Source organism: Cinclus cinclus, chromosome 9, assembly GCF_963662255.1.
Source record: "Cinclus cinclus chromosome 9, bCinCin1.1, whole genome shotgun sequence".
NCBI classification, from domain to species: domain Eukaryota; kingdom Metazoa; phylum Chordata; class Aves; order Passeriformes; family Cinclidae; genus Cinclus; species Cinclus cinclus.
This window is the reverse complement of record NC_085054.1, coordinates 25,541,395-25,566,394: the sequence shown is the minus strand read 5'-3', so window position 1 is coordinate 25,566,394 and position 25,000 is coordinate 25,541,395. Positions and strand designations below refer to the sequence as shown.

At 39.4% G+C, this 25,000-nt stretch overlaps 1 protein-coding gene across 1 annotated transcript in view; it reads right to left on the bottom strand.

The window, feature by feature from the left end:
* Nucleotides 1-25,000, bottom strand: part of ARHGAP15 (Rho GTPase activating protein 15) — a 320,948-nt gene that overhangs the window by 34,000 nt on the left and 261,948 nt on the right. The window lies entirely within an intron of this gene.

The window sequence follows — 25,000 nt, the reverse complement described above, 5'->3', positions numbered from 1 at the left end:
TGCTACTGTATAGAAATGACAATTAGCCAAACTTACCTTCTATAATTAATAATGCATATATTATGCTCTTTGGGCAACTAATCACCAGTCCCACAAATTTGTTTGACACAGATGAAGATACCTAGGTGCATGCACGGGTTAAAACAAGGAAAGCAGAACAATGTTCTCCCATTAAGGAATGGCCAGCTGGAACAGGCTCTCAGCTATTTCAGCGCTCCTTAAACTCGCGCCGCGCTTCCAGTTGACAAAATGGTGGTGGGGTCTACCCAAGAACTTGACAACCTGATTGGCACATGTGAAATGAAAATCCAAAAGCTCCTAACGGGAAAGGTCTCCCAAACCGGCGGTTTGACTGATACACTGAAAGGCAACCCACCGCATTTATCACCCTCTGCCTCGGCTTGAAACTTCGGGAAGACGGCAACAGCAGTGCTCCTTCTGTCCACGCTACTGGCCAGGCAGGCGCGGATCAGCAGGCCACGCTGCGCAACCTGTTTCCTTGGCGGTACAGATTTGGAAGCGGCAGAGATAGCTCGCGAGGGGCAGCCGCTCCATTCGCACCTATCAAAACAACAGGCAGGGCTGCCACGCTTTCAGCTCGAGGAGCGGCGCGGGCGAGAGGCAGCCCTGGCGCGGGTGTGAAGCGATAGAAGCCTTCGCCGCGTCCCGCCAGGATGGGACCAAGGTGCTCCGGTGCTCTCGGACAGGTGGCTCCTTTCTTCCAACCTGTTTTTCTCTCCTCTGTGCCTTAAGGAGGGACTCCTTAAGCATAGTTTTTCCTTTGAAACTGGGGGGTTTCTTTCCCTTTGAAAGGTGCATATTTCTTTTTTTTCCCTTATATTTTTAGCTTTGTTTTCTCCCTTTGGAAATTTGATCTCATGATGTGGCTATTAGTGCCAGGTCTCTCACTGAAATGTCACTCACTGCCTTCCCCTTTTTTTGTGGGCTCCTAAGAGCATCCTTATGGCAGTTGTGGTGGGATTCAGACACTTAGATGCTGGCAGCTCACCACGGCAGGGAGTTACCCTGATGTATCCACGTTATCCTCCAACTGCGCCAAGACATGAGGAGCTTCTGGGACACTTTGTGCAGAGTCTCAGGTGCTCCAAGGCATATTAAATGGCACATTAAATGCATCAGAGTTTAGCAAATACATTTACCTGAAGCAACTGAGTGTTTATTTATTTGGAGATTGTATCTGCAGGCTTGCATCCCACCTCACCCCATTTTGCTCTCGGGGTGGGTCACGGTCCGTCCCTGGCATTATCTGTAGGGTAAGGGGTATGAGGAATTCGGATGTTCATGGGCAATGTTGTCCCAGCACATCCTGACAATAATCTGTTGTTATGGAAATATTTTGATCTACAGCTGCAGATCTTTCAATCTATAGGGTACAGCTGCTCCCATGACTGGTAGCTCCTTGGAAGGGAACCAGTGCCATGCTGAAAAGCCCAGGTAAATCATAATTTTGTGTTTGTTTCACTCTGTCCCAGTGATTTCACTGCACGATTTTCAAGGGAAGATCCCCTCTGCAAAACTAAATGGTTCCCACCTTGTGTTAAGCTCTGATAAGGATTTTTTAGAAGCTTTGATCGCTGGCTACCTGTTAACACACAGAATACTAAAGAGCCCTCCATATTCACAGGGGGCAGCACAGAATTATTTTTATTTTTTATTTGTGATAAGTATACTATCTGTAATAATTTATGGACATTCTTGAATTTATAAATATAAAGGATTCGCCAAATATTTTAACTATCCCTCCATGGCAAATTGTCTTTAAATGCTGGCAGTTTTTTTTCTTTTTAACATTTACTTGTGGACCAGAAACACTTGCAGTCTATTGCCCCTGGCCTTCTGTGAGAATGTTAGTTAGCAATGCTCATAAAAACTCAATTCATCAATGTGAACATAATTTGCTATGAACAGAAAGCTCACAAAAGGGTGAATTTGTCAGATAGACAGGTGGCCTGAGATCTCTCCCTGATACTGAACGATATGAATAATAGATTCTGGTAAATGTATGCCAAGACTTGAGCTGTAAACACAGCTGCCTCCATTCCCTTCCAGAATAACAGCTTCGAGAACGAAAGCACAGGAACCACAGTTCCACCTGAGGACTAAGCCTGTGCATGCACACACACACACAAACACACACACACACATACACACACACAGACACAGACACACACACACACACACACACACACACACACACACAAATGCAATGCACTTGCAGGCTCACAAAGAAAATAACCCCAGAAAAAGGACAGAGGCCTTTCCAGCTCCTTTCACAGACCCTTGCTCTGAGCGGATTTTAACATGTGTGGAGAGCAGAAGGAGGGAATAATAGAAAACATTTAAAATATATTTTAAAATATCTGCAGTCACAGAAATAAATCTTTCTCTGATCCAAGGGCACAAAAAAAAACAACCAAAAAAACCCCCAAAAAAACAACAAAAAAAAAGACAACTCCAAAACAAATTAAAAAACCAAACCCTCAGCTGGTTTTTGTAGGTAAAGAATCCAGACATAAGATGGGGAAAAAGCATCTTAATGTCACAGCTGAATATGTATAAAATAAAATTATAAGGATTTTTTGCTATGATACTATATCCAAAAATTAGCTAACAGTAATGATCCTTGCTAGACATGCACAGTGTTGGAGATTTTTTGTTTCAGGTTATTGGTATTTGCTTCTACTCTGTTCAGTTTTCACTGGGTTTTTTTAGGCTTAAGTCATTAATTACTGCCCATGGACTGGGAAAGAAAGATATTATATGTGCAAAAATGACCTTTCAGCTTTTGTAATGAACAGCCTTCTGCTGGATGTTTGCCCAACATAACTTCAGAGCAGGCTGAAGGCTGTTCCAGGCAATCCCAATGAACGATGGTACAAAAGGGTTGCTGAAATGTTTAGACGCCAGTGGGAAGGACCTAATCCCAGGTCAGGCCTCTCTGGCAGCATCACATAGGTGGGAGGAAAAGAACTGTGTGACAGTGGTTTTATGTTGCTAAAAATCCTGAAACAAGTCTTAAAATGGGCTCATTTAGGGCCAGTCACATTAATTTTGAGAGCATCTGAATCAGTTGACTTTAAAGGGCAGAAATGGAATGTAATGCAGGAGAGAATGATTGGCTGAGATGCTTGTTTTGGGCTATCAAACTCTTAATTTTGCAGTTTTAGCTGACGTATCTCTGCTCTAGTCTTTGCATGGGCAGGATTTAATATATTTGCCCCTTATAGGTATAAAACAAAGGACTTTTCCCACACAAGCATGCCTTATTTTAGGGATCAGGCAGGCTCTTTATTTGATCCCACTCTGGCAGTGTTATAGCCCAGGAAATGAACTGGGAATTGTATCATCTGAAGTTCATACATGTTTGCTAATATTTGTTATTTAGGGAGGATGCTTCTCTGTAATGAGTTGGCGAAGGTGAGAGACATGAACACAGAACCAGCACATCCTAAAGCTCCCAAAATGTGACCGCATATGAGATATTAAAGGCAAAATGGAAGTTCTGAACAAATGAAATCACTGTCAGAATAATAAAAGAGAAATGAGCTATGATCTAATCTGTTTTCTAGCAGTGTCACAGAGGAGCTATAATAAAAGCTATTTGCAAAGTTCAGAATCATTTCCCGTGCAAAGCCATTCACACACTCTGTGACTCTGGACAAATGGAGGGGGTCTTGGCTCTGCCAAAAAAAAATGGTGTGCAGATAGTTCACTATTAGTTTTAACTTTGTGCACCTAAATTGCTCAGTTGGCTGCAATTTAAGCTCCTTTCTCTGAGATGGCACACGAACTTGTGCACCTGGATTTCTGCCTCTATTTTTGGTGCCTCATCTTCACACCTTTCCAATTACAAGCTGCAAGTGTAAAGGACAAACAGAAAAGGAAAAAGCCATAGCACTGGATGCTTATCTAACTTGTTTTTGCACCATGCATGCTTTAAATGAGAGCACAGCAAAAGATGTGCTGTGTCCTCATTGGAAATGCTCGCTCTGCTCTTCTCCTTGCAGTGAAATCCCACTTCCTATGTGCCGCTGTTTCTGTGGCATCCTCTGTGCAAGCAGTGTGAGGAAGATACAGACAAAAGGGGCACAAGGAAGGAGGGAGGGAGTGAGTCAATAAATGTCTGTTTCTCCCCAGATCTTCACAATGAAGTGATAAAATATTGATGGTGGTGCACCCAGAGTCTTTCGCACAGCTAATGAAGACCCTGCTCTGTAAGCTCTTGCCTTTAAAGCAAATAAAAGAATTAGTGACAGTTTCCCCATGTTACTTGTTTGCATTTTAAAGGGCCATAGGTTGGACAGTTGGAAATGGAAACTGAACCAAAGGGAAGACAACATGGAGTAGAGTTGAGCTGACCTCAGTCTGGGCTGTGAACAAAAGTATGAACAAGTGGAAAAGGAAAATCCTCCACTGGTTTCTGCAGAATTGGAGTAACAGCAGCCAATCTCTACGCAAAATTTTCTCATTTCAATTCACTGCATTTTCTTACAGGTAGATTAAGGCATGGTAGAGGGAGAAAAAGAAAGAGAAACCACTATTTCTCTAATAAGACAGCCACAATTTCAAACAAAATGCAGTGGAGGTTTAGGAGCAGCATGGAGCTCTTGTGCATCCGCAAAAAGTCCCTGTTGATCAAAGGGACTGGTGACCTAGAGATCTGCTCACATGGAAAGAAATGAATGAATGAACGCCAATGGGAAGGGCAACAATAGCAGCAAACTGTGGGATCTCTCTGGCTTCCTGGCAGTGTGGCTGAACACTGTTCAGTTCAGCAGTTCAAGTTTCTGAACATTTTGGAGTATGTGCTTATAAATTATCTCTGGTGCCTGCTGCAAATGAGATTTGATATGGTTGTTCAACGTGAAAACCTGGTGATGAACATTAATGAATCATCTACTGGACTTCATGGGCTGGGCACTGTCCTCTCCTAGAGGGATCCTTTCAGAAGAAACCTGCTTTTGTTGCTTAGCAAAAGCAAAAAAATCCACCAAGGATTAACGTACAGAACCATCAAGCAAGTCTCAAAACCCAAATCTCTTATTTGCACCCAAATATCTTGGTTGTTTTTGCACAATTCTCTCTCTGATCCTCCCAATTCCCTTCAAAGGAAAAAAACAAAAAAAGAAATAAAAAAGGGGGAAAACAAAGAAAAAATAAAAAGAAAGTTCTTTGTGGAGTGAAGGCTTATTAATTCCTACTTATTAAGTAGGAATTAATATATTACCTGCCATATAGATAAGGTAAATAATTAAGGTTTTTTTGTGTTTTATGGGAATTGCTATACATGATGATGAAACAATTCTGCTGGCTGCAAAAGCACCACCAAGCAGTCAGTGTGAGTCACCAGCAAAAGCCACAGAAGTCAAATAAACATATGATGCATTGCTTCTATGTGGGAAAGCCTAATGTGTGGAGAAGACAAATATTGAGGTCTCTGACTGGTGGAAGACAGCATTGCTGTACCAATGGATACTGAAAAGTGGACCTGACCCAGGAATTAAACTTCAGAGGATAATTTTGGAGATTTCTGATGTGTTGAAGGTAAAAAAATAAATGGGCATTTTAAAAACAGGATGTGTAATCCACCCCTGCCAGCCACTCTATTGCCTATTATAACGGTGGTATCATTTGGCTATGCATCAAAAAATTGTGATATAATATGTATTACATTGCAAACCATTAATTATGTATATATATAAATATATATATATATGTAAAACCAAAATACAGGCAACTTCTGTGTCATTTTTTCAAGGGCTCCAGTTTCTAAGCGATTTCTGATGGAGCTCAAGATCAGGCTGTTGGAAAATATATGAGACTACCTATGTAACTAAACAGGCCTAATCTGCAAAAAGAAAATTGGTTGGTATGGTTCAGCTTTGACATTATTGAAACAGAAATTGAGATTACAGAAATCACAATAAAGGTACACGGCTCTGCAAGTCAAAGGTGATCTTAAAAACACAGGTGGACCACCACACTGAGAGGAGACTTTTGGTAACTTAAAGTTGTCACACTGATTCTTCTGAATTTATGACTTGGATTCAGCTCCGTGGACCTTAGGTTTTGTCCACAAACCCACAAGATAGATGTACCACAGTACCCACAAACATGCATTAAAGAGTTAATAAAAGCCATTGGAAAAAAAAAAAAGTGAATATACACTATAGTTTTAATTGGGAACAGGAAATCCTAGGAAATTAAAAATTGTACAGCACACTGGGCATATATGGCAAAACAACGCACAAATTCAAAACCTGGTGTGGTGAATGAATTAAAGAGGAGAAAGAGGCCAGCCTCCCTCCCAAGGTTATATAACCAACCTGCTGGAAAACACACTTTGATTGCATCTGGAGCAGAGGCAGGCTGGGGCACCAGGGGAGTGAGGGGCAGGCTGCAGCTCCTCCTAACACACCATGGAGGGCTCAGTGCAGCCTCCGAGCCCCTGGATAAAGCCTTCCTGCACTATTCCTGCAGCATGAAGTCTTCAAGGGGACACCTCCTTTACCTCCTAACAAAGGAAAACACATCACAGGCACCCAGCTTGGGTGAGGGAGTCTGCGGTCACAAACCATAAAAGACCTGCCTCTCCCAGGATATTTGGAGATTTGAGATCACCTCACCCTTTCCTGAATGTTTTTGATCTTTTTTGTTTTCCTTTTTAAATGGAAAATTTATAGGTGTTATGTATACACATTCACAGGCACACATATATTATGATAGCAGACCAGACTGAAAGAGCACAAAAGGAAACTTTTTTCTCCACTAAATATGCAGCTTAATTCTTCACATAATAAATAAATAAATTTATATATATATATATAAAATACCACTCCTCCCTCCCCCACCAGTAACCAGCGGTTTGACATTTTGGAAGAAAACTTCCCAAGTACCCCAAGCTGCTTTCTATGTTTAGTGGAGAAGCCTGAGTACACCACTAAGTCTCTAACTCCACTTGAACTCTTGCACTAAACATAGAGATGGCCCTTTCTTCTCTAAAACATTCTGGGCTACAAGCTGGATGTGTCAGCAGTATAGCAGATGGGGAAAATGTATACAAGTATATTAATTTTGTGGCCCAGATTTATGCAGAACACATATTTCCACAGATTTCATATAGGATTTAAAATCTTGCTTTAACCCTTGCTAGATAAATGTGAAGCTTGGAAAGATCAAAAATTTTTGTAGAGTGGGGGAATGGGACAGAGAGGGGTGCAGCTATCACTGCTTGCTTTGGTACCTGATTTACAAAAATAGTCTATGTGCCTCCGTTTACTTGCTCTGAAATATTTATATTAATTCTAGCAATCTCACAATCAGTTTGCAAAATTTAATAAGCTCATAATTAATTAGCTTCTTAAAGATTCCTAGTTGAAAGCACAACTGGGTGAGTCAAGATAGAAAAAGAAAGAATTTTTGGACTTCTAATTTTTTTGTTCTTTTCCAGGTAGATCTACCGATGTGCCTGCATGTTCACAAATATTCAGGTGAGCCTTTTTATTCCCTCGAAATCTCCCAAAAACAGAAGGGCTGTGCACAGCCGGGTGGAAAAGTATTTCTGAGAACATTCATACCAGATGTGTGCTCATGACCCATCCTGAAAAAACTCTTTTCATTGTCTGCACAATGATTTGTCAACGAGTTATAACTGCTCATGAATTATTTGCTAAAGGAAAAAATAAATTCCCTGATGGCTTTACAGGATGTTCTATACACACTTTTCAAAGTGCTCTAATCATACTTTAGAAGTGAATGCAGCCACTTGGTGCTAAGTTTCGAGGCATATCTGTGTCTAGGATGGGGTGAATCAATTAAATTTTACTGAGGCTTATGGAGAAATGCTCATGAGGGCAGAATTTTTTTTTTCCCGAGGTTTACTGGGTAAAGAGACTTGTAAGTATTACTGTAATGCTATTATGAATTAAATACTTGTAACACTGAGCATTGTATGTAAATACCAAGTACTACAAAGTTTCCTGAAGTACTCTACAACCTCAGGCATCTTCCGTGTTAAAAACAGAGGCAACGTTCAGATTAGCACCTGGTTTATCTTTATTTCTTCTACTGAAAATTGCTCCTGCACATAACAGAGGGGTAGGAGTGAGATCTTTAATGCCATTTCCAAATCAAACCATTCTGTGATTCCATGGTTCCATGATTTCTGAATTTTACCCAGAAAAATTTCATTTAGAGTCATGTTGTGCACAGGTAACACTCACATACACAAATATTTTTTCTGCTTATTTTGTGCTAATTATTTTCTTTATGTCATTATATACATGCACACTCTATGTACCTTTTTGTTCAAATCAACACAGCCAGAGAAGGATAAAGGCTGTAATTATCTTTTACATTTAACTCATCCCCAGAACATAGTGGGACTTAATGACTCATACAAGTGGAAATGACAGACAGGAAAACTCTGTAAACCCTCAGGTTCAGAAGATAAGCTAAAATATTTTCAAATAATTCATCATACCTGGCATCACAAAAGTGGCTCAGTTCATTAGGTGAATAATTCCCAGTGAATTTTTAAAACAAATTCCATACAAGTAATGCACAAAAGGAGACTGGGCTAAGCCATACATGACAATATTTCTACAGTAAATTTGACAGGCTTAAGCAAAAAAAATATTTGCATTGACCGAAAAGCTGCATTTCTGTAGTACCTTATTCAATAACTCAGGAGAACATGCAGCATGCTATCTGCAGGATAGCTTTTTTTCCCCCTCCAGATGTCTCTTTTTCCTTCCAGAAGTTGCAGAGCATTGGACAAGCAGTAACAGATGATGAACACATGCATAACTACAAATGGGCAAGCTGATTGTTTTCAGAATTGGTATAAACATTTGCTCTTGGATTGAGATTTAGCCCATAGCAAATCTTTACATTCTCGTTATAAACCTCTGACAAAAAGAGCTTCTAATGAAAATGCTGACAGTGTGAAAACGTGGTTATGGTCAGGAAAACAAATGGATAAAAAGTGGCATTTTGTAGTTCCATATGTATACTTCATCAGGGAAGTCTTTGCTAAGTTTACACTTCAAAGCTAAAGCTTGATGATAACTGCTTCTCCTACTCTTTCTATTTAAGGCCCCCAAACCTACTTCTATTACTGCTATCTCCTGCACTAAAATTGGAAAAATAAAACCACCAGGGGCTGGGATACGAACTTTTCTGAGAGCTCAGTGAGAGAGCCAGCAGCTGGATTTTTAGCATCTCTTTTATTTTTGATTGTATAGATAATAGTAGAGCCTAATCAGGACACGGAGTCGCTGCGGTAGGGTGCTACAGACTGAAAAAAAAAGGGTAAAAAAGCGGACGTGGAGAAGAGAGCTGCACTGTGTGTCTGCATGAGGGCTATGGAAACTTGGTCTGTTTGTCTAAAACAGCCCCAGACACACCATGCCCTCTTCACGCACACATGTGGCTGTTCCACAGACACAGAGCAGCACAAGAGGAGAGGGAGATGCTTATAAAATCTATTTTATCCTTGTTCATCACAGCACAAGCAAAGTGTCGATTAGTCGGTGATAATACCATAAAAATATGGCTTTACCACACAGAGTATTTGAATGGTTTTTTGGGACAAGGCACTGAAATAAGTGCTGTCTGACAGAGTACCTAAGTCTTTCTTCAACACCACCAGGGCTTCCTAGGCTTGCTAGCAACTATGGAATAAGAGAAGAGGATAAGACAAGATAGAAAATATCACAGAATATAAGAAATATAAGACATAAAATAGAAAAAAATAAAGAGAAAATTGGAACCCCTAACCCAAGTTTTTAAGAACCAGGAATGTCAAACAAACTTGGGGCTGATAACCAGGAGGAAATTTGGCACAGTGGTGAAACAGGGCGTCTCCTCTGGAGCCAGCAAGAGTTCTAGTGGGTAATAAAAATTATAATGCAAAGAGACAGAGGAAATGTTCAGCACAAGGAAGGGATGCCTTTCATGGAATCTTAGAATGGATTGGAAGACTCTTAGAGATCATCAGATTCCAACCCCCTGCCATGGGCAGGGGCATAAAATAATTTTGCATAAAGCAATTTGAATCATAGTCAAAATTCAGGAAGAACTCCTGACAGCAGGATTGCCTGTGGAACTGGAAAATCCTCCCACTGCCACAGACAGTAAACAAATACTCTGCTCAGAGAGACTTCACTGGCTTGTGGGATAATGAACATGGAATTATATCATTGCAACAATATACACCCGCTAAATTTGACTCCACTTGAAGAGATGAGAGCTCTTAAGTTGCTACGTTGAAAACAATTTAATTGAACCTTGCTAATTAGAATATAACAAGTAGTTAAAAATTATGCAATGTTTTAAAAATGTTTTAATTAATTTGAAATTCTGTTGGCAAATTAGAAAATGTACGTCAGTGTCTTCCCCTGCTTGACTCAATACATCACAGGGAAAAAAAAGATACATTTTTCTCAATAGGGACACTGAGAAAGCATACACAAGTAGAAAATAATAATGTAGAGTAAGGAATAATTAATTAATTCAAGCTTCAATATAAGATCACTGTGTCCTGCTGACCCTACATGTTAATCAGTTGATTGATTAATTGCTACAATCATAATAATTACAGGGTATAAATCTAGATACATTTAATGATAGTTTACACTTAGAATAAAAATGTCTTTTATGTCTGCTTATCTTCATCATTTCTTGAGGCCTAGTCATATTTTTTGTTTGCCATAAATAAACCTGAAGCATTTTTAGATGTTATCTTTGTGATGAGGTAGGTTTAGACTTCATTCATCTGATCAACAATATTTTTTTGTGTGGCCTCCACCTCCTGTCTAATGAAAAATATGTTCCTGGGTGAGAAACAATTGATTATGTGCAGCAACCAGTACAACTTTATCAAAAGCTCATCCTTAATTGAAAGACAAGGGGACACACCAATGAGGCCACTGTATAATTACAGGCTGTCTTTAACCAGAAGAGTTTTACATATTGAATGATTCTCCTGATAGACAAACTCAGTCTGAGGTGAAACAGTGAAGCAGATCAGCAGGATGGAAAAATATTTTTGAGAAAGAATGCAAAGAAGATCAAGAATTCTGCTGATTTCTCATTTATAGAAAATAAAAAAAATCTTGTCATCTACATCATCCTTGAATTTGTGCTTTCTCATTAAACTCAATCATGTTTTATGACTGCACTAATGGAGCAATGGAGGTCCTTGTACCTCAATTGGCACAGCTGAAATCCAGTTTTTTACCTAAAAATACATGTGAAAAATAAAAAAAGAGCCACTCAGTTAAATCTGAATGCACTATTAGGGAATAGATGTGAAGTTACTAAGGCCTCATTCAGTAATGAGGTGTTTCAGTAGGAGTGGCAGGTAGAAGTTGTTTGTAGTTGTTTGTACTCTGCATATTTCATGGATAAAACCTCCTGTTTCTATCATTGCTATCCTGATTAACAAGCCTTGCCGTCAAAAAAACCTCTGGAAACCTTAAATAATTGTGAGTTTCACATTTTTTGAAAGAAAAGTGTTCTGTTAAAACACAGACCTCGACACCAGATTTCATGACCATTTTCAATTGTGCAGTTCTAGAAATTTTGGATTCTTCATTTGTAGAGTTGGTATCCATACACTGCCCTGCAACTCTCATTTTGCAGAGATATTTGCTGAATAAATAATGCTAGGTTACGAATGATAGCATAAATATTTTAAGGAGCCACTAAAACGTTATGGAAAAAAAACCACAAAGCAGGCAAATTCCAAGTGAATTAACTTTTACTGTCTTGAAGGGGTTACCTGACCTTCTACTTTTGCAGCTTGCTTGTCTCAAAATTACAGCAAAGGAGAAGATAACAGTGAAACTGTACTATAAAAATAAATTACTATCATGAATATTAAGCAACAAGGATATAATAAACATGACTGTTTACATGATTCTGATTTATTGCCGTAAATTATCACACAAAATACTCATTGTAGTTGTTCAGGAATATGTGCAAAATTAAGCTTAGTGGACACCTCCCAAAGACCTTAACATCTGTCCCTGGATTCATGCTGGGGAATCTTGATGCCTCTTTTTTGGTAGGAATGCAGCAGTGTATTTATTTTTCCTTCCCATGGATTTATTTAGTTTTAATTTTTGGCTGCCTGGCTTCCTTAAACTCTCTCTTTTAACCATGCACAGTTTTTTAAATCTACTATCATGGAGGTTCAGCTCTGACACAGTGGAACAAATCCAGCTGCAAAATCTCCTAAAGGTTGTTCATGCTTGTTCTGTTAAATTGTGCTCACTTTTGAGTCAAGAGGTTTCATTACTATATTTATGAACCTCTTGGCACCAGGAGTTGGGATTTCCCAGTGCTAAGCATTAATGCATTTTGCATCACTCTTTAGCACTAGGAACTCTGGATCACAGGTGCTGAGGGGTTAAAGACAAGAAGAAATGGTGCATATCCTTATTTCCAGATAGAAATCTTTAATGCATGTGAGTGTAGGGGTGGTCTGAGCAAATTTCAGAGAGTACAGGTAGCAAGCAGGTTGTTACAACCACCTACTACCAGGAACTGCAGGTCTTAAGGGATCTCGATATTAACATGGCTATATTCTGCATCAGATATTTGTTATCCAAATTGATGAAATGTATCCTATCTGAAAATAGGATTATTCTTCTTTAAATTTAAAGCCTGCTTTGTGCTTATGTGGCTTATATCACTTCATGACATGGTGTGTTATGTCAAACCTGAGATTATTTTTGGAGATTTCTGAGACAGAATCTACTTCATTTTGCCTGTCATCAGCCAAAAGAATATGCCAAAAGAACCCTTTTTATTTTTTTGAAGCAGTGATTCACAAATACCATCTAAACTAAAGGACAATACTGATTCAAAGCTAAAACACAGATCCTGGATCAAATTCTAACATCTCCTAAAGTGGTTACTCTCATCACAGTTTATTATTTCTCTGTAGAGGATTTCTCTCTCCACAGTGGGCTAATTTTTTTGTAAAAAAATTATACATTCAAGCTTTCAGCAGAAATGTGGCCTCATCAGGTGCCATGGTCTGTGGTATAAAGAAAACCAAGCAGCAACCTCAGCTGTAGGGAGTGTAGGCTAGTCCTGGCTGCATGTGAACATCCAGATGCAAATGGAACACAAGCCAGGGAAAGGCTGTTAGAGAAATGGCACTTGATAAGTGGCACAGAAGTGTGTATAAACCTGCCTGCCAGGCTTCCTGCTTCTCCCAGTTTGGTCTTGTTTGAAAGGGAAATACAAAAGATAAAATAGAGAAAGGAAAAAAAATAAAAAAAAACAACGGAAAGAAAAAATGAAAGTGGGAAAGAAAAAATGAAAGTGGGAAAGGAAAGGAAAGGAAAGGAAAAGGGAAAGGAAAGGGAAAGGAAAGGGAAAGAGGAAAGGGAAAGGAAAGGGAAAGGAAAGGGAAAGGAAAGGGAAAGGAAAGGGAAAGGAAAGGGGAAAGGAAAGGGAAGGAAAGGGAAAGGAAAGGGAAAGGAAAGGGAAAGGAAAGGGAAAGGAAAGGGAAAGGAAAGGAAAGGAAAGGGAAAGGAAAGGGAAAGGAAAGGGAAAGGAAAGGGAAAGGAAAGGGAAAGGAAAGGGAAAGGAAAGGGAAAGGAAAGGGAAAGGAAAGGGAAAGGAAAGGGAAAGGAAAGGGAAAGGAAAGGGAAAGGAAAGGGAAAGGAAAGGGAAAGGAAAGGGAAAGGAAAGGGAAAGGAAAGGGAAAGGAAAGGGAAAGGAAAGGGAAAGGAAAGGGAAAGGAAAGGGAAAGGAAAGGGAAAGGAAAGGGAAAGGAAAGGAAAGGAAAGGAAAGGAAAGGAAAGGAAAGGAAAGGAAAGGAAAGGAAAGGAAAGGAAAGGAAAGGAAAGGAAAGGAAAGGAAAGGAAAGGAAAGGAAAGGAAAGGAAAGGAAAGGAAAGGAAAGGAAAGGAAAGGAAAGGAAAGGAAAGGAAAGGAAAGGAAAGGAAAGGAAAGGAAAGGAAAGGAAAGGAAAGGAAAGGAAACTGAGAGAAAGAAGAAAAAAAAAAGAAATGGAAAATGAAAAACGGAAAGAGAGAAGAAGGCGAAGGAGACAGAGGACACAGTAGCAGTGCCAACTTGCAAAATATTTCCCTTGCTCCCGGGGCTCTCCTGATAAAGAGTTACAAACACCAGTTGTTTGATAAAGAGCTACAAACACCATGAGGTACCACAGCTCTGCAGCTCTCAGTCACATTTTGGGGTTCTAAAACCTTTGCAAGCCCTTTTGGTCGCTCCAGTTCTTCTATTTGGTGTGAGTGAACAACACACAGTCTGATTTTCTGGCCATCCGAGCACACATCAGTGAAAAGGGTTTGCGCTGGATTGCAGGATTTTTGTTCCCAGTGTAAGCACTGTCACTCAAAAGTGTTTAACAGTGACTGAGTCAGGCCATGAGCTCTTGGTGAATGAGATGGTGCTCCTGATTTCAACACAATTACCTGTGTGATGAGCTATCTTCCCAGGCAATGAAAATGTCAGTGCTGGGACCAAAATGTACCAGTAGCCACAAGGGTTAACAGGGGGGAGTCAAAAGGAGCAGTTTGACTCTGCAGGAATCAAGACAAACTGCATTTTATTTTAAAATTGCGGACAATTCAAATTCCATACCCGTGCTATCAACAGAAGGAAGGATTGAATGAATATTCCTGCAGCCAAAGAAACATCTCTAAAAGTAAAAGCCATGTCTGATGAGTTCCTGTGGCCTCAGGGCCACATACTCACTGACACCCGTTTAGGAGGAGGATGTGCAGCACCACTCTGTGTTCCCATTCCCACACTATTTCTTACTTTTCTTGACTTCCCTTTTAGCTGTTATCTGGTACAGCTGGTGGAGTACAGTACAGCTGCTGAGGAGGCTTTTCTGCAGCCACATTACCCAGTTTTCCAGCACTACTTTATCACAGTTTGTGTCCCTCAAGAGACATTATAAATCCTATAAACTTTGAACTCTGGCCCAGCCTTGGTAAGAATGCCAGCCTACCCTCACATTGAGGCATCAATACTTTCCCAAAGTATTTCAGTTCGCAATTACATTTCCTATGGGGTGAAGGGAAATTCAAAACAGGGAAATTGGGCAGCTAGGCCTGTGTCAAACAATGCCACGGGGTGATGCATCCAGGGAAGGAGAGCTTGGACTACCAGGCTGACAAATATATGCCTGACTTGAACTTGTGTCTTAAATTTTCTCTAACATTCTATGAAATTCAGCGTGCATTCTGTAAACGGTGCTGCTGTTGCTATTCTCGTTGCATTGGTGTATTTTCAAATGCCTTTTAGTATATTTCTGCTATTGTGGTAAACTCTGAGGTCGCTTTTTTGACCATCAGTGACTTGATTCTGCACCTGCCTACTTTGTGGAATTTTTAAAACTCTTAATTTCTCCTTTCTTTCTCCATGCCAAACAATTTCTAGAACACTTCCAGAAAAAAAATGAGCTGCTCTAACTCCTTTCTGATTGATTATTGTTCACGATAAAGGTAAAGAAAAAATAAAGTTTATGTGACTTAATTTTTCATCTACCAGATTCTCACCCAAAGGTTTTTCACAGTCTTAGTGTGAAGGCTAAGTTTATGCACTTTCCCCCAACTCAGTTGCTTGAAATATTTAGAATGCATAGAAATACTCCATAAAGTTAGTACCTACTCTGAATACCACAGCTGTAGTAGTCTAGGTCTTCAAAAAATGTACCAGATCCTCAAATATCTATGTGGTGAGGACCAGAGAACAACTCAGTTATTAATTTCTTTTCCACCTAGACATTGTCATTCCAATCTTTGCTGCTCCAGATCCAATCTGCCACCACACAGAGGTGTGGTGCTACTCTTATTTGGAAAGGTGGAAACTTCTGGATTGTAGGAAGGTGTAAACAGGGAGGAAGACAGCACAGCACAATGAGTGATGACTTTCAGCATCTCCTTCTTTTGTTCTTGGAGGTTCTCCTTCTAGCTCCCTTCCTGGTCTTCTATTCCCACTTTCCGCACCTCACTTCTTCCATTTTTGCACCTCTGAAATTGTGTAAGTGGGGCATTATAGGCTGTTTCTCCTCCTGTTATTACTTTCCCCAAGTGGAAGCTTCGCTCACAAGCCTGATGAAACATTTTTCCCCTCCAACCCAGAGTGCCAATTCTCACTTTGTCAAGAGCTCCAGATAGCCCTCAGGAGAAGTTCCTCTCCCCCTGCTTCACCCAAACACTCCAGGTTACAGGGATCTTGTCACAGTCACTAAAGAGCTCCTCCCGTCTCTGTTTCCCAGCCCTTTCCTTCCCAGTGCTGATGCTCAGATTTCTCAGTTTCTCTTTCACCCCTCTCTCCTGCCTGATTTTCTCCATGGGTTTCCCTTGTGTTAATCCACATACAGTCTCTCAAATTGGCTTTATTCTTCCTTCTGCCCTTTCTTTCATAGAATCACAGGATCATTTAGGTGGAAAAGACCCTTAACCATTTCCCCAGCACTGCCAAACCCAGCAATAACCCATGTCCCCAAGTGCCACATCTACACCACTTTTAAATCCCTCCAGGGATAGGGATTCCATCAGTGCCTTGGGCAGCTCTGCCAGTTCTTTGTCCCTACAAAAAGAGTCTCTTAACCACAGATGAAATTTAAATTAGACTAATAGACTATTTTCAAGGCCCCAAAATTAAGTGGAAGAGGAACAAACTGAAACCCCAGTCTTCCTCCATTTGCAAGTGTTTGATTCCATCCCTTGAGAACCAGCAATTGGTGTAAAGCTAACAGAGAGTTTCTGGAGCCTCTGTGATTAATCTGGTCATTAGTCACAAATATAAACTACTGCTGTGCAAGTTGAAGCAAGGCAGATAACATTTCCACCAAGCATCCACTTTCCCATAAATGTTAATGCTCTGAGGACCTGCAACCCACGGCAGGTTAAGAACCCAGAAAAAAACTTTTAACCACGTTAGTGCTCATGCAATCAAGGACAACTCAGAGTTTAGACAAAAAAACTCTATTATAAATGCTGCCTACAAGCCCTGGCTTCAAAGCACAGTGCTGGACCTACCACGTACGTCAAAGTTTTGAAAAGGATTCTCTCTATGTATACCACTGCAGATTTGTATCCAATAATTTATTATGGGAGCATTAAACCATTCATATCACAAACACCTGTGCAAGCCAGTTGGCCTAGTCAATTCTTGTTTAACATTTAATTATGAATATAATTAGCATGAGTTAAGAGACAGGCCAGGCATCTGCAATAAAATTTTCTGCTATGCTAAAAAATTATAACTGTAATAACAAAAAAGGCAAAGTTGGGGGAGAACATGTCCCTCTTACGCAAACTTTTGCATGAGAGAAAAATCCAAGTACAGATTCTTTTTAAACTTTCTCATTTCCTTTGATGATAATTGGACATCCCCCACCATATTTATGAGAGCAAATTAAAGTGTTTTTCTGTCCCTATAATATTAGGGAAATTTTCATCACTAGTGTAGCCCTTCAAGTGAAGTTCTGCAGGGTCTCTTCTTTTTCTAAAAAAGTAAATATTATTCATTAAATATAATTTAAATATTCTTTCATTTGATAGGATCACCAGAACACTGTGTTAGATAAAGTGTACAAAGGGGAAAAAATCTTGTTAAAATGTTGCTTCAGTGCACATTTAAGAGTTTTATGCAGTATTCTTTTTTAGAAAAATTGTGTGCTATCCAAAGAAAATAATTAGTAAATATCAAAACTTATTTTGTTTTAAACCCAGAGGCTCCTTTTTAGAAAAATAAAATCCCAAAATCAATCTAGAATCAGGCTGCCTATGGACAGGTGTTACCTGAGCATCCGTCACAGGAAAAGCCCTGCAAAGAAGGTAAATTTTCATGTGTAGGTTCTGTTTTCATTTCTCTTCCAACATCTTAATTAAAACTTCCCAATTTAAGAAAAAAAATAAAAGAAAGAAAAGGAATAAATGTCTTACTTATTAATTTATTTCCTTTACTTCTTAGCATTACTTAATTTCTTAAGTTGGGCTACTTTACATCTCAAAAGAAAAAAAATCTATTCAAAGACACGACCTCCAATTTTTCTTTTCTTTTTTTTCCTAAATGAGTTGCTTCCAGACCTGAAAAGATCTATTTAAAAATGCTGTTGAGCAGAAACAGTTTGCAACTGCGAAGAAAAGGTCATTGAGAAAGAGCTAAGAGGTTACCAGGACATATTGTTCCTTGACACCTCCTGGGAACAAAAGCCTGGAGTGAGCCTCTTTGCTTACCAGTTTGCTGCTATTGCAAATACAACAGCCTCCATTTAGATCTTCAGTGGAGATATTCTTCATTACTGGCTTGAATTTAAGTGGAGACTCAGTTAGAATATGATATCTATAATGTTGAGTATGTTACAGCCTAAATGTATCTAAATATTTTTACTCATATTTTCTTTTACTTATTTGTTTCACTCAGGATGGTCATATACCCTTTTAATCTCTATTTTGTTAACACCCATCATTTAAAAATCTTCTTTTGTAGTCCCTCTGTCTCCTGCATCTTCTTAACATCTCTTCTAAAATGTGAGGGCTTTTTCTTTCTCTGCCAATATCAGTCAATGATTGTTGAATCAGATACCCATAGAACTTTTGATATAAGGTTTCAAGGATATTTCAAAAATTGATATAATATTACTGAAACCCCCCTGAAAGTACCAAGTAACACACTCTGAATTAGCTGATATTAATTTTTAGTGTTATTGTGTTTGGGAGAATGCATACAGCGCACACATATTCATTCATACATTTGCGTGGTTGGGTCTCCCTGAGATTATGCTACTTATAAATTCACTCCTTTTTTTTTAAGAATGTATTTTTTTAAAAAGAACCTGCACCTTACTTTTTGATTGCTTCTTTTTTCTACACAGTTGTTTTTTTTTATTCCTGATCACATTAGTTTATGGATCTCTACTGTCTTCTGATATTTAAATTTGGCCAAGAAAGTGTATTAATTATGATGTATCATGTGAAATATATTGTGGTGACCTTGGGTTTGTTTATAAATCACCACGTTCACATGAAATTGAGGCTTTCTGATGCCATGCCAAGCCCCAAAACTTCCTTGGACAAGTAAATGGAGGATAGAGAAACGATTTCAATAGGAGGCTCGCCAACTGTGAATCTGAAGGCAGTTTGATTAGGACTCGAAGCCCACAGATTGAGATTATGACAGAAATTTGCATAATGCCAGAGACTGATAAAATTTGGTTTCTCAGGAACCTATTACGTGATGATGTTAAGAGACTGTCATGGATTTCTTACAGTGCAATATGCTGACTTGTCTTTCCAAGACGAGTTGGCCTTGAGCCTTGTTCTTTGTAAGCCTCGAGTGAGGTTTCTTTAGATGTCTTTTGAAAATCTCTTTAGACATCTTTTGTAACTTTCCACCAAGATGATACAAGGATGTTATGACTGTCAGAATAAATGAATGTATTTACTTCCTTTCTGTTTCCCAGCTACTATTTTCATAACACTGCATAGTAGTTCAGAGCAGGTCCTTCCTACATTAAATTTTCTATGCAGCTCAGTTCTTTGATCATGATTATGTATCGATGACTTGTTTATTGCCTCTTGACACAGGTTTCGTCTTTGTTTTTTTAAAAATTTTTGCCTGATTTTGGTTCAGACAGCTTCTGTGAAAACTCCTCAGAAGTTGCATTATTCAGTGCAAAATTTGCTCTGGTCTGCTGAAGACCGAAACATGATTATTGCCCAGATAGATGTGAGTTTCTGCAACATGTTGTCTCTAGCCACACAGGTATTGGGTTTTTGGGGGCTCTTAGTGAAGCAGAAGAAGAGCCAAAACTCAGAGAAAACCTTTTTGCTGATGCCAGAAATGCTGGAGATGAAGACAACTGACCAGCGTGGAGAGGACTGACAGATACTGATAGCACTGGTATCTTTTGAGGGTTAAAACAAGTCTATGATTCCCATGGAAGAAGAATTTATTGCTTTGCTATGTTGCCATCATAGATTTTTTCAGACCAGACCAGAAAAGACCAGTGTCACAGACCAGCAAAACTGTAAAAAATTTTGTATCTAATAACTTTTGCTAACCAAAAAAGTTACAAAACTCTATCGTGTGTAAGATGCTAAATAACCATCTTTAGTTTCTGTATAGTAGGGTAACACATAACATTGTAGGATTGATAGGAATGACATTGAGAATTCTGCTTAGCATGCACCAGGAGACCTTAATTGATATATCGAAAGGATATGTGTGAAATCATTTGAAAAAAGTGTTAATGGTCTATCAGAGCAATCAAAGAAAAAAAAAATCCAGATCTTGAAAAAAACAAAAATTAAATGAGTATCTAATGTGGGCCTTAGGTGGTGTCTAGGCACTTCAATTCTTAAAAACTTTATTCAGCTGCCATCTATCCCTGAAGGTGCATGGGATAATTAGGTACTACAATTGTGACCTTTGAGGATCTTTAGGTGCCTATGGCTCTGCTTTTCCCCATGTGAAGAAATACTTCTTTTCTTTTAGGGCTGAAAATCCTGAGCTCCAGAGATGGGGATTGCTTTTTCTGTGTGTCTGGGGGGGCCTGATTCTTAGGGGGATTGCCAGGACTGAAGCCACATATGCTGACTGGATCTGGTACCCTACAAACCACAGAATTCTAGAGTTATTTGGGCTGGAAGGGACCTTAAAGTCCATTTAGTTCTACCCCCTGCCATGGGCAGGGACACCTTCCACTATCCCAGGTTGCTCCAAGCCCTATCCAGCCTGGCCTTGGACGCTTCCAGGGATGCGCCTTCCAGAATTTTCTGGCAACCTGTGCCATGGCCTCACCCTCACAGGGAAGAATTTCTCCCTAATATCTAAGATAAAACTAATCTCAGTATGGGTCCATTCCCCCCTATCCTGTAAAAAGGTTCTTGTAAAAAGTCTCTCTCCATCTTTCCAGAGATCTGGTGGTGGATGTGGACTCCAGATTTTCTGTTCCCCACACTGAGACCTGAGACATATCAGGCTAGGCATTCCACTTGAAAACCTGCAAGTCAGATTTTCAACACTATGGTTTTTTTTAATTAATCTCATTCCTCTGTTCATCTGTCTCAAGTGGGAAACCCAGTGCAGGAATTGATACGTTCATTCAGAAAACTGTCTGCAGGAGAATTGTAGTTCTGACAGAAGGAGTTCTATTTAGAGTATATATATACATAAATACACACACATCTGCCTCTGTGTGTGCATTTTAAACAATAAATCTCCTATTTATCTACAGTGCTTATGTGGCACCTATTAAATTCATTTTAGAGATAAGGAACTGAAATGAAGGCATAATCACTAGACCTCATTGAAAAAATCTTTCCAGTGTAGTAATCTTTCCAACCTGTTGCAGAGAAAATCAAAGACCTGAACCCAAGCCTCCCAAACCAGACACAGATGTTGTAGCTTTGGGAACTGGGTGGAATTTTCCTTTATGGAATATCAGTGGGGTTTTTTTTGTAAGTGCAGTTGGACAGATGCACCGTCTGTACAGATGCACAGTCTATACTGTTTGCTCCAGCTGAAAAGATCTGGAAGGACTAGTGGATATTTAAATATTTCCTGTGCTGGGGATATCAGCCCTCACGGCATAGAGACTGTAGTAGAAATTTCTTTTTATCCATGCCTTTGCCTGAGACATTTCAAGAAAACAAGTTCGATCAAAATAAAGATTTAGAATCAGCTAACACATTTACCTGTTAACATTTCTAAACAGATTTTAGGGGTAGATTTCAGTGGCTGAAATCCTGGCAAAAGTTTGTATGGCTATGAAGGTTGAATTCGGTAAATAAGGTGATGAAGTGTTTCAGTTATTGGCACTTCTTCCACCTTACTCACATGAAGCACAGTTTTACTTGCAATCTGTTGAACTACGTTTGTTGATCTTCCAGAAAATCAATACAACTATTTGTGGTACTGAGTAATTTAAGTGTGGCTGAACCTGACTTCATAGCAGCATTTGGGCACACTTTAGAAGTGCATATTTCATCCAAAATAACACAAAATGACATGCCAGAAATACCAGATAAAGTCGCTGGATAAAAAACAAGCAAACAAACAAACAAACAACTAAAAACAAAAGCAAAACAAAAAACAACAAAACCCAAAAAACAACAACAAACAACAACAACAACAAACAAAACCAAAACACCCTACTTTCCAAATCCTAGGAAACAATTAGTATTGGGTCAGAAGTCTTGTGGCCTTCCATTTATCCTTTATAAGTTCTCTGATTTAAGATGTATGGACAGTCATCATCCAACTTCAACCTGGCAAGCAGAATTCCGAAATTCTGTAACACCCTGAATTATCTTCTAATATTCTGGTCCTATCTAAATTGTTTTAATGGTATGTCCATATCTAAAATTATTTATAGCAGAAATTGAAGGTAGAGAGCAAGTTCTTTGCATAATACACAGTACTGTAGAGTTTTGTTCCCATGCACACAATTAAAATGGCAGCAGCCTCCAGGAAAATTGATTCCAAGCTTGTTTTGGAGTTTTTTCCACATAGTCTCTACAATATTATCAGAATAAGGAGACCACTGTGCCTCTTGGGTTGTAATTCCTCCTGAAACCTCCAGCTAAAGGACCAAAGTCCCCATAAATATTATTTGGAACTTGTCACTGCCTACTACATGTCGGTTTTTCGATTCCTTAATCTTACTTAACCAGTGCAAGGCTCTGACTAAGGAGTCTTCAGTGCTGGATCAGGGATATAATCAGCATGGCAATCTGGGAATCAAGTTGTTTTCTTTCTGGCATTATTCTAACTGCAGTGCACACCCATCGCTGCATGCTAATAATTCTAATTTTCTGAAGAACAGATACTACAATCTGTTTTTCACAACAAACTGGAGAAGAGAGGAAATTTTCTAGCAGCTCAGTACTGACCAGGCAAATTAATTAGCACAAATAACCAAAGAATCATCTTCAGTGGAAATGCTACTGAAGAAAAGAGATTTTTTACTTTGCCTCAGGACTATTAACATACCGAAGAGAAGAACATACATTAACATCTACAAAAACACTGAAAACACCTAATTGTTGTTTATAGACGTTTTTTAGGTAGAGTTGGTAAGAATATGGATTTGTAGTTCCTGTGGTAGTAAAGGCCAAATAAAGAGAAGATTGGTTGGAAATCATAGCTTACTTTAGACAGTTGGATTAGGTAGAAATCACAGTGTGATGTGCAGTAAAGCAAGCAACAAGAATTAGGGTTTGAAATAGTGCAAAGCACATCTTAGAGTGCTAGCATTTCCTTCCTTGGAATAAACTGCCTTAAAATTCCTCTATAAATGACTGTTCATTAGCCTATCAATGTGTATAATGGCTCTCAAAATCATAATAAGAATTAATAATAGTTCAAATAGCAGAAAGGAGCATTAGTTTCTCATTCATGAATATTAATGCTTTAGTAGACAGTCTCTTTCCGACATGCTTTCAAACTTAATTCGCAAGTCTACGACCGATTACCTGGTACTTTCATTATCAAACACATCCCCACTGGGCCACCAAAAGATGTCAAATCACCCTGACTTAGGCACTAGTGGAGAAGATGAGGGCAGAAGACAACAGGAATGAGATCATGGTGTTCTGATATCTTTCTTCTGAGTACAAGAGTGTTTGGACAGCCAAAACTTGCCCCAATGGACAATAAAAAAAGGGATAAGGAGGAGGGTGAATATATTTAGCCCCTGAAGAGCAGTATGATGGTGGATTATAATGGCAGAAGATAGACCACAGAATCAGAGGATCGTAGGGGTTGGTTGAAGATCCTCCAGTCCATCCCCTGCAGCCAAGGCAGAGTCATGTGGAGCAGGTGATGCAGGAGTTTCCAGACAGGGAAACTCCATTAACTCCTTGAGTACCTGTTCCAGTGCTCTGCCACCCTTGATGTAAAGAAGTTCTTCCTCAGTGTCAAATACTGGACTGCAGAACTAGCTTCACAGGAGGCGTGAATGATCTGCCAGGCTGTGACCCATGAGAAGACACCTCATCTCCTCCTTTTGAAGAGGGCAGATCAGATGGAGGGAAAACCACCTGAAGGGCATGTTCAGGTGCTTCAAATGACCATCTTATCCCAAAGCATCACAGAAGCTGAACAATAAGAAATTCTTTATTGTTGTACCCTCTTAGTATTGCAGACACTGTGCAACAGGAACTTAAACTTGAGAGATGATGTTCCCCACCTGATTTCCTTTAGAAGGAGAAGAAAGTGAGCTGCCAGGAGTAAATTTCAGGTAATTTAACTGTACTGCATCTCCAAATAACTGAGCAGCGAAGAATCTTGTGAGATGTATTTAACCTCATTATATCTGATGCTGGGTCTTGAAAAGCTTTAGTTGAACTAAAGACTCTTATGAATATAAAATCAAAGTGAGTTGTACATTAAGGGTTTCGTATTCCCCGACAGCTGCGCATGTGCACACCCAGCTCTCATTAACAGCATTGGCAAATGTGTGTGCCCATCGCTCAGAAATCAGACCTCTGAGTACTTTGCTGGGTTTGTTTTTTCCTGGAGATTTTCTCTATTGGATCTTTAATTAATCTCCTGCTTGGCCTTTTCCCTTTCAGCTATCCCTCTCCCTCCCCTCCCTTTCCAATGGGTGCAAACCTTCAAATCACTGGGGTTTTTTTGGTCAAGTTTTTCCAAGCCAATACAGTTTTACAAAATGCACCTGCATATATTAAATACAGGGGGGGTTTGCAGCACATAAACCACAGAGACGTGGAACAGAATAAATGCCTGGGACTTCGAAAATACTTTTGCTGCCTGCCAACTTTAAACAAAAAATAATAATCTAGCAGAGGTAGATATGAAAATGAGAACATGAATGTTTTTGCATTATTTTTGTGATCACTGCAAGGCAAGAGTCTGCAACCTTGTGGAACAAAACACACGCATTTCATTCTGATTAACATAAAGACAGCCCCTTCTAACATGATTCACAATTATTAGTCTCTCTCTTG